Below are 13,603 nucleotides of genomic sequence, written 5' to 3'. Positions count from 1 at the left end.
GACAAAATTGGCCCATTCACAGCAACGTGGATGGACCTTGAGGGTATTATGTTAAGTGAAATAAGCCAGTCAGAGAAAGACGAACTCTATATGACTCCACTCATAGGTGGAAGTTAATATATTGACAAGGAGATCTGATCAGTGGTTACCAGGGAAAAGGGGGGGTGGGGGGAGGGCACAAAGGGGGAAGTGGTGTACCCACAACATGACTAACAAAAATGTACAACTGAAATCTCACAAGGTTGTAATCTATCATAACTTTAATAAAAAATATACCACCACTTATTGACAATGCTCCTAGTCACCTAAGGGCTCTGATGGAGAGGTACAACAAGATTAAGGTTGTTTTCATGCCTGCTAACACAACGTCCATACTGTAGCTCATGAATCAAGGGGTGATTTTGACTTTCAAGTCTTATTTTTTCAGAAATACATTTTGTAAGGCTATAGCTGTCATAGATGCTATAGAATGTGTATGCTCTCATGGATCTGGGCAAAGTCACTTGAAAACCTTCTGGAAGGTATTCACTATTCTAGATGCCAGTAAGAACATTCTTGATTCATGGGAAGAGGTCAAAATATCAACATAAACAGGAGTTTGGAAGAAACTGATTGCAACCCGTATGGATGACTTTAAGGGGTTCAAGACTTCAGTGGAGGAAGTAACTGACCACATGATGAAACTAGCAAGAGAACTAGAATTAGAAGTAGAGTCTGAAGATGTGACTGAATTGCTGCAATCTCATGATAAAACTTCAGTGGATGAGGAGTTACTTCTTGTGGATGAGCAAAGAAAGTGGTTTCTTGAAATGAAATCTACTCCTGGTAAAGACACTGTGAAGATTGTTGAAATAACAAGAAAAGATTTAGAATATTACATAAACTTAGCTAATAAAGCAGTGGCAGGTTTGAGAGGTTTGACTCCAATTTTGAAAGAAGCTCTACTGTGGGTAAAATGTGACCAAACAGCATTGCATGCTACAGAGAAATCATTCATGAAAAGAAGAGTCAATTGATGCAGCGAACTTCATTGTCTTATTTTAAGAAATTGCCACAGCCACCCCAACTTTCAGCAACCACCACCCTGATCAGTCAGTAGCCATCTACATTAAGGCACCACCCTCCACCAGTGAAAAGAGTTTGACTCACTGAGGCTCAGATGATGGTTACCATTTTTTAGCAATAAAGTATATTTTAATTGAGCTATGTACATTGCTTATTTTAGACATAATGCTATTGCACACTTATTAGACTATAGTATAGTGTAAACATAACTTTTTTTTTTTGAGGAAGATTAGCCCTGAGCTAACTACTGCCAATCCTCCTGTTTTTGCTGAAGAAGCCTGGCCCTGAGCTAACATCCACACCCATCTTCCTCTACTTTATATGTGGGACGCCTACCACAGCATGGCATGCCAAGCGGTGCCATGTCCGAACCCAGGATCCGAACTGGCGAAACCCAGGCCACCGAAGCGGAACGTGTGAACTTAATCGCTGTGCCACGGGGCCGGCCCCTAAACATATCTTTTATATGTACTGGAAAACCAAAAAATTGATAAGACTCACTTTATTGTGATATTCACTTTGCTGTGGTGGTCTGGAACCGAACCTGCAATATCTCTGAGGTGTGCCTATTCTAGACAGCTTGGAACAGTCCATACGCCCATAGCCTGCTGAAATTATTTAAACTAGGCGATCCTAAACCTGCTTACCCTGCTTTGCCTGTTCCATCCCACAGAAACCACAAGGAGGCTCTTGTCCACATTTTCCCCTTGCAACCTCTGCTTCCTGACCAACCCTACTGCTTCCCCATATGGCCCTGTATGGCATGGCATGCCCCCTTCTCTTGGCAACTGTGAGTAACTATCTTTTCCATGGCAATCATCTCCTTTTCTGTTGGCCTTACCATAACTGAGTAATAAAATCTACATTTTAAAACAGGCAGGTGATTTAAATGATTGATTTATTTTCTTTGGTTACCTTTTTTCCCTTTCTTTTCTTGTTTTTTTTTTTGTATTGAAAGCATTTTTAAAAAATAACTTGGCTTTGACTGCAGACTGAGTGCTACATTTTTTACTACACCCAGACATATTATTCTTTTTTAAAATTTGCTCATTCTCCATAATAAAGTATGTTGCACGTGGTATTTGGCCATAAACATTATAGGCAAATTGCCCCAGTGTTATTCACTGTCTACCTAGTTGCTAATACATCCAATCTTCTGATTTTAAGCCAAAGAGTTTATGGACATAGAGTTTCTATCAAGTATTTAATGAAGTATTCTCATTTGCATTGCTTCATAAACAATCAATAACCCCCCTTGATCCATGTTAATGAGCCATGCACTGTTTATTTTCAAATAATTAATTTTCAACTTTGTTATTAATGGCTGTTATTGCATTGTGATCTAATATCATGGCATGCACAATTTAAGCTTTCCTGTAATTTATTTAACTTTCCTTTGTGGCCTATTTGATGTCCAGATTTTGTAAATGATCCATTGGCTTTCAGAAGAAAGTGTATCTGCTGCTTACTTGGAACATACTCAATCTGTTTTTTAAATAAATTATAAATTAAAGTATCATATAGCCTTTATATTTCTACTTTTTTCCTACATAGTTCTTAAAAACTTGGGAGATGTATCTTCAAAGCTACATGTCTTGTTCTTTTTCAATTTTTCCTTGTAAAGTTTTCTATCAGAATTTTTACTTTAAATATTTTGTAGCTATGATATTTGTCATATAAAAGTTTATGCCTCTAATATCTTCATCATGAATATATCATTTTTCAATATAAAATGACGGTCATTTTTTCTGATTCTATGCTGATATATTTTCCTCAAAATCTAATATACCTGATTTGAATATTATACTCTTTTCTTTGTTTGCCTTTACACAATATATCTCTGGCAGTCCTTTTTTCTTTTTTCTTGGCTCATCTTTTTTGTTGTTGTTGTTACTTTTCTGGGTCATATTCCCCTAGATATGTCTCTTGGGAATAACATATAATTGGACTTTGTCTTTAACAGGAGAGTTTAACCCATCCAACTTCAAAATTTTTAAGCCTGTTATACCTGAAAATCTTGTTCATTTGTCTTTTCACTTTCAATCAGTTTTTTAATACTTCTTTATTTTCTCTTTCCTTCTCTCTCTCTTTCTTATATGATTCTTCATTGAAAATGATTTTATTTTTTTTTGCTAGTGCTACATAAAACATATGTCTTATTTTTAAATCCAACAGATACATAAGTTAAAAAATGAATTCCAATAATAAATTTCACAAATAAAATAGTGTTTTGATACCACCCAATGTTATTCTGAATGTTATTATTTTATTTTGCTTCCTCCATCCCTCCTTCAATTCCCAGTTGGATGATATGGGATTGCTATAATCTGGAATTTGAGGCCAGGACTATTATTGCTATTTTTATGTGTTATATATTCTATTTCAAGAATTACTTTTGTTTCTTGTCTCATAAACTATTTATGACATTTAATTCAACTTATTCTGTATCATTGTTTTTAATGCCTAATACCAGGTTTTCTTTAGTTTTTTATTTAAATTCCACTCAGCTAAATTTATGCATGTCTTCGAGTAATTTTTTTTCATGGAGAGTCCTTGTTCTTGCATTATTTTTGTTTTAATTTCTGCCTTTCTCTCAATTAATGTTCCCTCCTTGTCAATCTATTGAATTTTTACTTCATATTTTTATCTTTTGTACCAGAGTCCATATTTTCTTAAATTGCATTAAGGACACAAAGCAGATGCTTTAAAAAAATACTTTAAATTTCTGATAATAAACCTTTTCCAAAAATACTTACTTGCAGCTTAAATACTGTTGTACTTCTTTTATGTAGTCTTTGTCAAAATACCCATGTATCTTTTATATCTGCTTATCCTGATAAGGAAAAATGTATCCAAACATGGTATTTGTCCATAAGCATTGTGGGTGAATTCATGAACCATCTAACTCTATTCTAACCTGCCCTCAGATGGATTTTGAGCCAGAGGGTTTATAGACGTGAGGAGCCTCTATTGAAATTTCTTATGTCCAGAAGACATATATCTTTTGTGGCTATCTGGTCGCCTTTCAAAAAGGATCATTTATACCTTGATGATTGAAAATATTTTTTCAACCTTCCCTTGCTAGACACAATGGAAAAAAAAAACCCAAAACAGCGCACATCATGCAGTGCTCTGTGTCTTCTGATCAGAATCCCTCCTTACTGGTACTTCCACAACCCTGAAGAGCACAGCACCTTCCATGTCTGCCACTGGCTGGAGTAGAATAATGATACTTTTATTTCCAGAAAGAACAAAGAGAGCTACAAATGGGAGAAACTGGGGGATTGCTTGGTCTTGCATGTTTTAGAAAGCAGCTCTTTCCTTCACACTAGAGGAAAAGAAGTTTAGTGTTGTGTTTGGTACAGACACTGGGCATTGAGACCAAGAGGCTATCTGTGGCAGAACAGCGAAGACTAATCTTTAGGTTTACACATTTGTTATCCATTGTGATTGTTAATTTTATGTGTCAACCTAACTGGATCAGAGGGTGACCAGATATCTGGTTAAACATTATTTCTGTGTGTGTCTATGAGGTTGTTTCTGGATGTGATTAATATTTCAGTCTGTGAACTCAGCAAAGTAGATGGCCCTCCCCAAAGTGGGCTAGCATCATCCTATCCATTGAAGGCCTGAATAGAACAAAAAAGAAGGAGGAGAAATTTGCCCCTTCTTTTTGGCTTCAGTGCTTTAGTTGGGACATATTATCTCATCTTCTCCTGCTGTTGGACAAGGGATTTACATCATTAGCTCTCCTGTGTCTCAGGCCTTCAGATGTAGGCTGAATTATACCACCAAATTTCTTGGGTCTTGGCAGATTGTGAGATTTATCAGCCTCCACAACTGCATGAGCCCATTCCTCACAATAAATCTATATCTGCATCTATATCTATATCTGTCTACTTCTATCTAAACTACTGGTTCTGTTTCTCTGGAGAATACATGCCTCAAAAGGCAAAGTATGTGTCAGCATCCCCCGTTAATTATAGTTCCTTTTCAGTTCCAAGAAACTTCTGTAATTTGTGTAGATAGTATTAGTTGTCTTGATTTGGGAGGTTATGAATGCATATTTTAATAGTTTTGTAGATGTTATAGTTGCAAGTTGGGAAAGACTTGATCAAGCACTGCTAATAGAGGTGATTCTGATGCTCGTACACATCACCTTAGACGCGCAGCACATAACCTTTGCACATTTTAGGCTTCTGCAGTAACATTTCTTCCATAATGCACATTGCGCTATCGTCCAGTGACTTAAAACAGAATGTATTTATTACCTGTAGGTATCTACCAGCCTCTGTTCCCCATTCTCCCACAGCTGGTGTTTCCTAACCCCCACCCACAGCACTGCAGGTTCTAGGACAAGCCTGACCTAGTGACTTCTAGCCCAACCATCTGACACTAAGCATTGTCACCTGTGCCATTGGTCTCGCTGTTGTTTTGAAAATTTTCCCTTGGTTTCATTCTCACATGTGAGTTCTGAAGACTGGGCTCTGCTTTTTCCTCTGTGGGTTCAAATCCCTCTCTTGGTTACCTACCCAGTACTTAAGATCCTCTGGGTTTACTTATCTCCTACAACAAAGGGAGGGGTTGTAATCTTGCCCTGAAATGCAAAGCCTACTGCCCAGTGTAAGGAGAACATTCACCTGCTGTCTGGCTGCCTCTCTGCCTCTGCCTACCCACTGAAATTTCAAAATCTGTCCCTCTCAGTCGGCTTCCTCTGACACCACAGCTTCCAAAGCTAAAATCCATTACGATTTCTTTTCAACATTGTACTCTACTTCCCAAAATGCACTTTTTCTAACTCCTGGGAGCAAGTTTTATTTCATCATTATAGTTAGACCTCGCTCTAGGTCAATGTTCCTCTAGGATTATCCAAACCCTGTTTCCTGAGCCATACCTGGTCATATTCAGAAATGAGAAAATGTCACATGAGTCAGACATTCTTTTCTCTGGGTTATGCTTGGTATTATCGTCCCTCTAGTTCCAGCCAACTCAGTAGCTAATCCATCACCAATTTAGGTGGTTGCACATGCAAAACATATTTTAAAGCTTACCATTTCTCATCAATTTCACTAGGAGACTCTAAATCAAGTCATCATTATCTTTTACCTAGAATAAAGTAGTCTTTAATGTTCTCCCGATGTTTACACTTGTCTCTGCCCCCATCCCTTCCCCATGGGGCAGCCAAGAGGACCCAGTCACTCCCCTGCTTCAAACTCTTTGAATGTTTCCTGTTGCTTTATCAGATGCTTTTAAGCCTTTGCCTTGACTCATGCCTTCGTCTTCAGCTTCTTTTCCAGCTAATCTCTCTCTCTCTTATTAATTATGTTCCAGCCACACTGGCTGCTTTCTGGATTTTGAAGGTACTACTTACATTCTCCTCTGTCCAGAACCTTTCTCCTTCACGCCTGTGGACAAATGAGAGTGAATTCACCCTTTAGGTCCCAGCACCTCCTCAGATAGGACTCCCTCACAGAGATCCTTACTGACGTCCCTGTTAGATTACTGGGTTGTATTCTGTGAGAGCACCCTGTATTTTTCGTTGGTAGCATTTCTAACTTTTTAAAAAAATGTATTTGTTTGAATACTTGTCTGATATTTGTTTCCTCTGTTATCCTGTTGTCGATGAAAATAATCCATAACCAATCTATAAATGAAAATTTGGGTGAGTTTATTCTGAGCTAAAATCTGAGGACCATGGCCCAGGGCCTTTCTTCCTGAAGGAAGAAAGGGCACCGAAGAAGTGGGGTGCACAGAGTGGTTATATACCCCCAAAGAGGATGTTTCACATAGGATTGAAATGTCTCTTTTACAATAGTCGCGAGACTGCTCTGTCAGCACAGCGATTGATGGACACAGCAGGGAGGTCTGCTGTCTCGGTGAACACAGCAGGGTGGCAGGTCTGCTGTCTCGAGCTGGGTGGTCACAGGTGAGCTGGGTGGTCAAAGGTGAGCACAGCAATTGGTTCCTAGCCTAAGGAAAGATGCTTATCCTTAAGGAAATGCCAATGTGGAGGGAAGTTGCACCTTTATCTTAAGGCCATTTGTTCTTGCCACAGTAAATGTTTAAAGCAGATATACAATGCATGCTTGATGGCCATGTCAGGCCCTTTTGGAAAAACAAAGTCAGGCTGAATTAGGTTTACACCAAATGGCTTCCTCATATACTCCAATATATCTTATTGTTTGCCGTTTCTATTTGTCACTGTAAACTTCATGATGGTGTGTATTTCGTTTGTTGTTTCCTGCCTAGAGCCTAGCAGTTTCTTGTACAAGTAGAGACTAAAACGTATTTGATTAACGAATGAAAAAAATGGGATCAAAATGAAATGATAGCAATTTACCAATAACATTAAATATTTCTTATTAATAAATTATACACCTAGTGACAATGCTACCTACTGTGTTAAAATATTAATCTACAAGGAAGTCTATCTGTATTTTCTTTATATACAAAAAAAAAGGAGGGAGGGATGTAGTTCAGTAAAAGGAAACGATTTAGTGACAAATAGTGGGCCTGGTTAAGAGAGGATCAGTTCTGGAGACATGCCAAAGCTTTTTGAAACATTTCTTAATTGTTCATATAAATATTTATCTGGGGTTAGAAGGGTGCAACCAATTTTTTTATTCATTTATAACTGAAGGTGAGATAGATTTAAAAAATATTTTTTTCCAGAATCATATAGCAGGTAGGAAGATAAGTACATTTCCTTCATTTTGGCTGTAAAACTGCTGATAAAGTATTCTCTGCTCTCATCCCATTCTGTGCTCCTAACTGTCCTGATGATGAGGATAATTTTAGGCTGGTTACTTTTAAAAACTGCAGATGAGAAGGAGGCTCTGAGGAGTGGAGTTTGCTTGCCCCTTGAAGAGAGACATTTGCATTTGTGAAGGAAGTCTCCATCTGTGGGGGTTGTCTCCCTCTCTGCACCAGGAGGAAGGGGAGATGACCTTATCTCTAGAAACTCTTAATGGGGATGGGCAAGGACTCAAGTCTTGTTCATTGTGCTTGTCTGGTAACCTCATGTAACTGACGACCCCCCCCTCCCACCAACATCCTCCTTTGTCTTTAGCTGAAGATAATATTTAAGGTGGTGGCTTCTGCCATTTACTTAATCTAGTTTGATTCTTATCTAAAAATTATAAGACCACCCAATAACCAGACCCCACCCGCACTGATACCATTTTAACAACTCTTTTTACATATTCTTTCCTTTGTCTTGTAAAGAGATAACTCACATACCTATGCCTTAAATTTAGCCCTACCCTCAACCCATGTTTGCAGCAGCAGATCCTCCTGCCGGTGGGTCCTGTCCCCACACAGCAGCTCTGACTGCCCATGGGTCCTATCCTCCTGCTATTCCACACTATTCTCTGAATAAAAGAGCACTACTGCCAGACCTTGAGAGTCCGAGATATCTTTCTTTCCACTCTGGCTCACCGACCCCACATCACTGAAATCTGTCTTCCCGGTGCAGTCTCCAAGAATCTATGGAGTTATGCATAGTGGTGCCTGAGACCTGTGAAGTCAGCTGTTCTCAGAGAACCATCTAGTGACTCTTGTGTAGCTCTCTGTGCTTTTCCTTTTCCCCTTCTTTAGATTTTTGCCTCACATCCTTAAGCAGCATTTCCGAGAAATTAATCTACAAGACTTCTTGAAGGTTTTGGCAAAAATGCAGGTTCCAGGGGTTTACCTCATAAATTTGGATTGGGTCATTCTGAACTAGGATCTAAATATCTGAATTCTTAAAAAGCATGGTGGGTACTCTGTATGCTGATGGTCTACAGAAAATATGTTGAAAAACAATCAGCTGCTATTTGATTGTTTTTATCTGGTCACCTATTGTCTGAAATTGCCATACGCATTCTATCACTTAAAGTCATCAAATTCTCTCACTAAAGGAGTCGCCTCTATATAGAGTCAGCTTTATTTAAAAGAAACGATATTTTCTACAAATTAGCATTCCTTAATTTAGTATTACTTTTGACAACTCATAATATATACATTGTTCAGTTAATGTATAAGAAGACTTGAATTCTTTAATTCTCTCACTTTATCCAGCTATCGATAAAGAATACAGACATTATGCATTCAATTATTGAAATTTTGTATAATTTTTCTTATTCTACCACTTTCATAGCATAGGTTAAAATGTTTCCAAAGAGTGAAAAAAAAGATTTAAACCTTAAATGAATTTGGCAAGAAAAATAAACATCCGTTACTTTAGTTCTTTAAAATTGTTTTAATAGCTCAAATATACAGATAAAATTGGCACTATGTTACCTTTCAGTTTGACTGCCATATTGCACTGGGTTGCCTCCAAGAATCCCCTTTCCAATCAAAAATGATGGTAGAAATGTGATATTTTACATCAGACACTTGACTAAAATATCTCTACTCATCAGCCTTCTAAGACTCAAACTGCAGGTGGTCCTGAATTTATTTTAGATGTCTGATATTTTTCTCCATTTGAAATCTCTTTCAAGTGAAACAACTTAAAGGAATATCAGGAAGCAATTTATTGGAGATTATGTGCTTATTTTAATCAACATAGAGAATTAACTCAATGACTGTAATACATCATCTGAATTCAGCTACATTCTGTGTTCTCTTTTTAGATGAAAGACTGAAATTTTCTGCAGTTCATTAAGTCTAGTATGGTTTCCTCTCTTTTTAATTAAATTTGAATCCAAATCAATTATTATTTTTCACATTAAGTACTATTCTTCACTCCAGTTCAAGATTTACTGCCTTATCTTCTATCTCATAATCATGTACTGTCTGGTATAATTTTTCATACTTCTAAAAATCCTTATAAATTGTACTACCTTTATGCTTTGCAAAAACAAAATTAAACCTATATTTCTCTAATTATTTATGTCAGAACAGAAGCAATGTATACTTACTTGTGTAGGCGAGGAAGACATTTCCTCTACCCACTGTGGATTCTTCTGGCTGGAGAACAAATTAAATTCACATGAGACAGAACAACAGGAGAAAATTAAACAAAGCCTTATAACATGTATACATGGGAGAGGCTCAGGCAAGCTGAGCAACTCACCAAAATGGCTGAAGCCCCCACCTTAAATATCATCTTCAGCTAAAGACAAAGGAGGATGTTGGGGGTGGGGAGAGTCAGTTACAGGAGGTTACCAGACAAGCACAATAAACAGGAATAAGATTATTATGCAGATTTAAGTCCTTGCCTTCTGCATTGAGAAGTTTCTAGAGATAAGATCATCCCCCCTTCTTCCTGGTACAGAGAGGGAGACACCTTTACAGATGGAGATTTCCTTTACAATGTAAATGTCTCCTAACAAAGGGCAAGCAAGTTCCACTCCTCAGAGCCTCCTTCCCATATGCAGTTTATTGAAAGTAGCCAGCCCCAAATAATCCTCATACAAAGAGACATATCTTGGGATGGCCAATGCCAGTCCCCAACACTTGCTGCCTTTTAAGGTGAGGAAATCAGTATACTTTTAGTTTCACTTTCCAAGTTTTAATTGTATAATTTACATATTTGAAACAACTTACTGTAACTTTTAAACATTGTTTATCTTTTCTTTCAAAACCTTTTGGTCATTTGCCTTATTTTATACCAAATTACAATTACTTTTGTAATTATTTTATTTAAATATTTTAATGATCATAGACACAATTAAATGAGCTAATTCTTATTCATTCAAAATGATATGTTTTTTCTTGATTTTAATAGAAATTAAAACTCATTGTTAAGAAGAAGACTATCAAAAAATGTAATAAAAGAGAGAAAATTTCCTGTAATTTCAGAGAAAAATATTTTTGTGTTTTTCGTTTCAGACATCTTTTTGACCATAAACTATATAAAAAGTTTTCTCTAGGTACCTATAGCATTTTACTCACCTTCCTGTTAAATAGCCTGTTTTTCAGTTAATGATGAATCATGGATGTCTTTCCATATCAACATATATCTATATAGACCATATGGATGTGTTTATATGCAGCTACAACTAATATAACATTGTGAGTTAAAGTACAATAGGTAAATATATCTTTCAATTCATAATCAATAAATTTATAGACATTTAGATTGGTTCACTTTTTTTTTGCTATCATAAACAATACTGTGATAAATATCCTTATTTTTACATATTAGTCCAACTAGTTCCTGTAGATCTATTCCTGGGGGGAAAATTGCTGGATCAAAGGTATTCACTTTAAATTTTGGTGTTTGGCTCTAGAGTGTTTGCAGATGGTTGAACTAAAAGTGTATGAGAGTGTTACTTCATCTATACTCTTGATATTATATGATATCATTGTTTTTTATCTTTTTCAATCTTAAAACTTTTTTTTAAACAGAAGTTGTTGTTTTTTTAAGATTGGCACCTGAGCTAACAACTGTTGCCAATCTTTTTTTTTTATTGCTTTTTCTCCCCAAATCCCCTCAGTACATAGTTGTATATTTTAGTTGTGAGTCCTTCTAGTTGTGACATATGGGATGCCGCCTCAACATGGCTTGATGAATGGTGCCATGTCCGCACCCAGGATCTGAACCGACAAGAAACTCTGGGCCGCTGAAGAGGAGCGCATGAACTTAACTGCTCAGCCACGGGGCCAGCCCCTAAAACAATTTTCAAAATTCAGGTTTTCATTTGTATTTTGTTAACTATATGTGAAAATTAACCAAGAATGGCTACAAAATTTGCAGGACTCAGAGCAAAATGAAAATCCAGGGCCCTTTGTTCAAAAACTATTAAAAACTTCAAGACTATGTCAGCAGAGTATTACACCAAGTATGGGTCCTTTATAAGCTTAGGACTCTGTGTGACTCTAAAAGTTTCACACTCCTGAAGCTGGCCTCAGGCTTTTTCAATGCATACTAGCCTTTTTACATTTGATTTCTGACTACTTTTTTTTTTTTTTAAGATTTTTATTATTTCCTTTTTCTCCCCAAAGCCCCCCGGTACATAGTTGTATATTCTTCATTGTGGGTTCTTCTAGTTGTGGCATGTGGGACGCTGCCTCAGCGTGGTCTGATGAGCAGTGCCATGTCCGCACCCAGGATTCGAACCAACGAAACACTGGGCCGCCTGCAGCGGAGCGCACGAACTTAACCACTCGGCCACGGGGCCAGCCCTGATTTCTGACTACTTTTTATGAGTGGTTTTCATCCACTTTAAAAAAAACTTTGGTACACCATTTTATTGATTTGTAAAAGCTTTTTATATAGCTCCTCACCTGAATTATTGAAACATTTTCTAATTTTTCCTATATATTTATGAGGGTTATTTTTGGTTTACATTTAAATTATATTTAAATATTTAAGCTTATAATGTTTTTTGCTTGAGGTCAGACCTTAACTGCATTTTCTTCTTGCCAAACTGGTTATTCAATTGACCTACTATCATTTATCTTGTAATCTATATTATTTCCCTAGTGATTAGAAATGCCACATTTTTCATGTGCCAATAGGAATGTAGGAATCCATTTCTAGATTCTCTATTCAGTTTCATTGATCTAACTGATCTTTTCCCCAAATCATACCATTTCAATTATTGTAGCTCTATAATTCTAGTCATTCTTCTTCCTTTGGAATTTTTCTTACTGTTTAATTTTCTAAACTGTAGTTTTGAATTATTTCATCAAGTTGTGAAATGGAACCCCTGGAATTTTGATTGCAGAAATAATGAATATGTCGATTCAGCTGGAGAAATTGAAGTTTTTAAGTATTAACATTTCCCACCTAAAAACAAGGCATGAACCTCCCTTTATCTCTTTTTTCACGTACCTCAGTAAAATATAGCTTTCTTCATATAGGTCCTGCACATTCTCAAGTTTGTTCTGCTTTTAGCTTTTCAAAGAGAAGAAAATATCGTTAGTTTTGCATATTAATTCTGTTAACGGTCACCATACTGTTTGCTTCTCAAGGTCTATTTTTCATCCTTCCCCATACTGTGCTGTGCCACAGGAGAGAGTCCACTGTGGACTGAATCAGTCAGGTTCTCTTGTATTCTGATTTCTGGATGAGTTCATAAGGAAAGGATGTCTTCTAGGAATTTGTCATCCCAGAGAGAATGTCATTTACAATCTGCAGATAAGCCATATAGTGTGCTACAAGAATTTGTTAGAATTCTCCTTGTCTTCTTCTATTTACTCAGCTCCATTTGATCATTCATTTAGAACTTAAGCTTAAGGGGTTGGCAGGCTATAAGGTTTTATTACCCATTCAACTCTTTAGCTGTCTGAAAAGAGGACAGGGAGAGCTACACTCTCAGACCACCAGAACCAGGGATTTTTCTTTCTAGAATTATTTCACCAGGTACCATATTCACCACCTTTTGCAAGATGGTGTAATATAGATTGTCCTTCCATTTTGTTGTGAACCTGGCATATTGGTAAGAATTTTGAAGAGATTAAAAAACAAGAAACAAAACCCCACTCTCTGCTGGCTTTCTCTTTGTTACATGGATGTATATCTTCTCTGCACTTGTACTTTTGCACCCGTAGGCCTCCATTTACAGAATCTGGTCTAAGCAATTTAGGTGTACCCTTACATCCAGGC

At 37.0% G+C, this 13,603-nt stretch overlaps 1 protein-coding gene across 1 annotated transcript in view; it reads left to right on the top strand.

Moving 5' to 3' along the window:
- The first annotated feature begins 1,778 nt into the window (after nucleotides 1–1,778).
- Nucleotides 1,779–13,603, top strand: part of MANEA (mannosidase endo-alpha) — a 76,657-nt gene continuing 64,832 nt past the window's right edge. Inside the window, exon 1 of the mRNA XM_046676409.1 lies at nucleotides 1,779–1,855. The gene's annotated coding sequence lies outside the window, so the exon portion shown is untranslated. The remainder of the gene's footprint in view (nucleotides 1,856–13,603) is intronic.

Source organism: Equus quagga, chromosome 11, assembly GCF_021613505.1.
Source record: "Equus quagga isolate Etosha38 chromosome 11, UCLA_HA_Equagga_1.0, whole genome shotgun sequence".
NCBI classification, from domain to species: Eukaryota; Metazoa; Chordata; class Mammalia; order Perissodactyla; family Equidae; genus Equus; species Equus quagga.
Note: the sequence above shows the minus strand (reverse complement) of the source record. Positions and strands in the feature narration are given on the sequence as shown.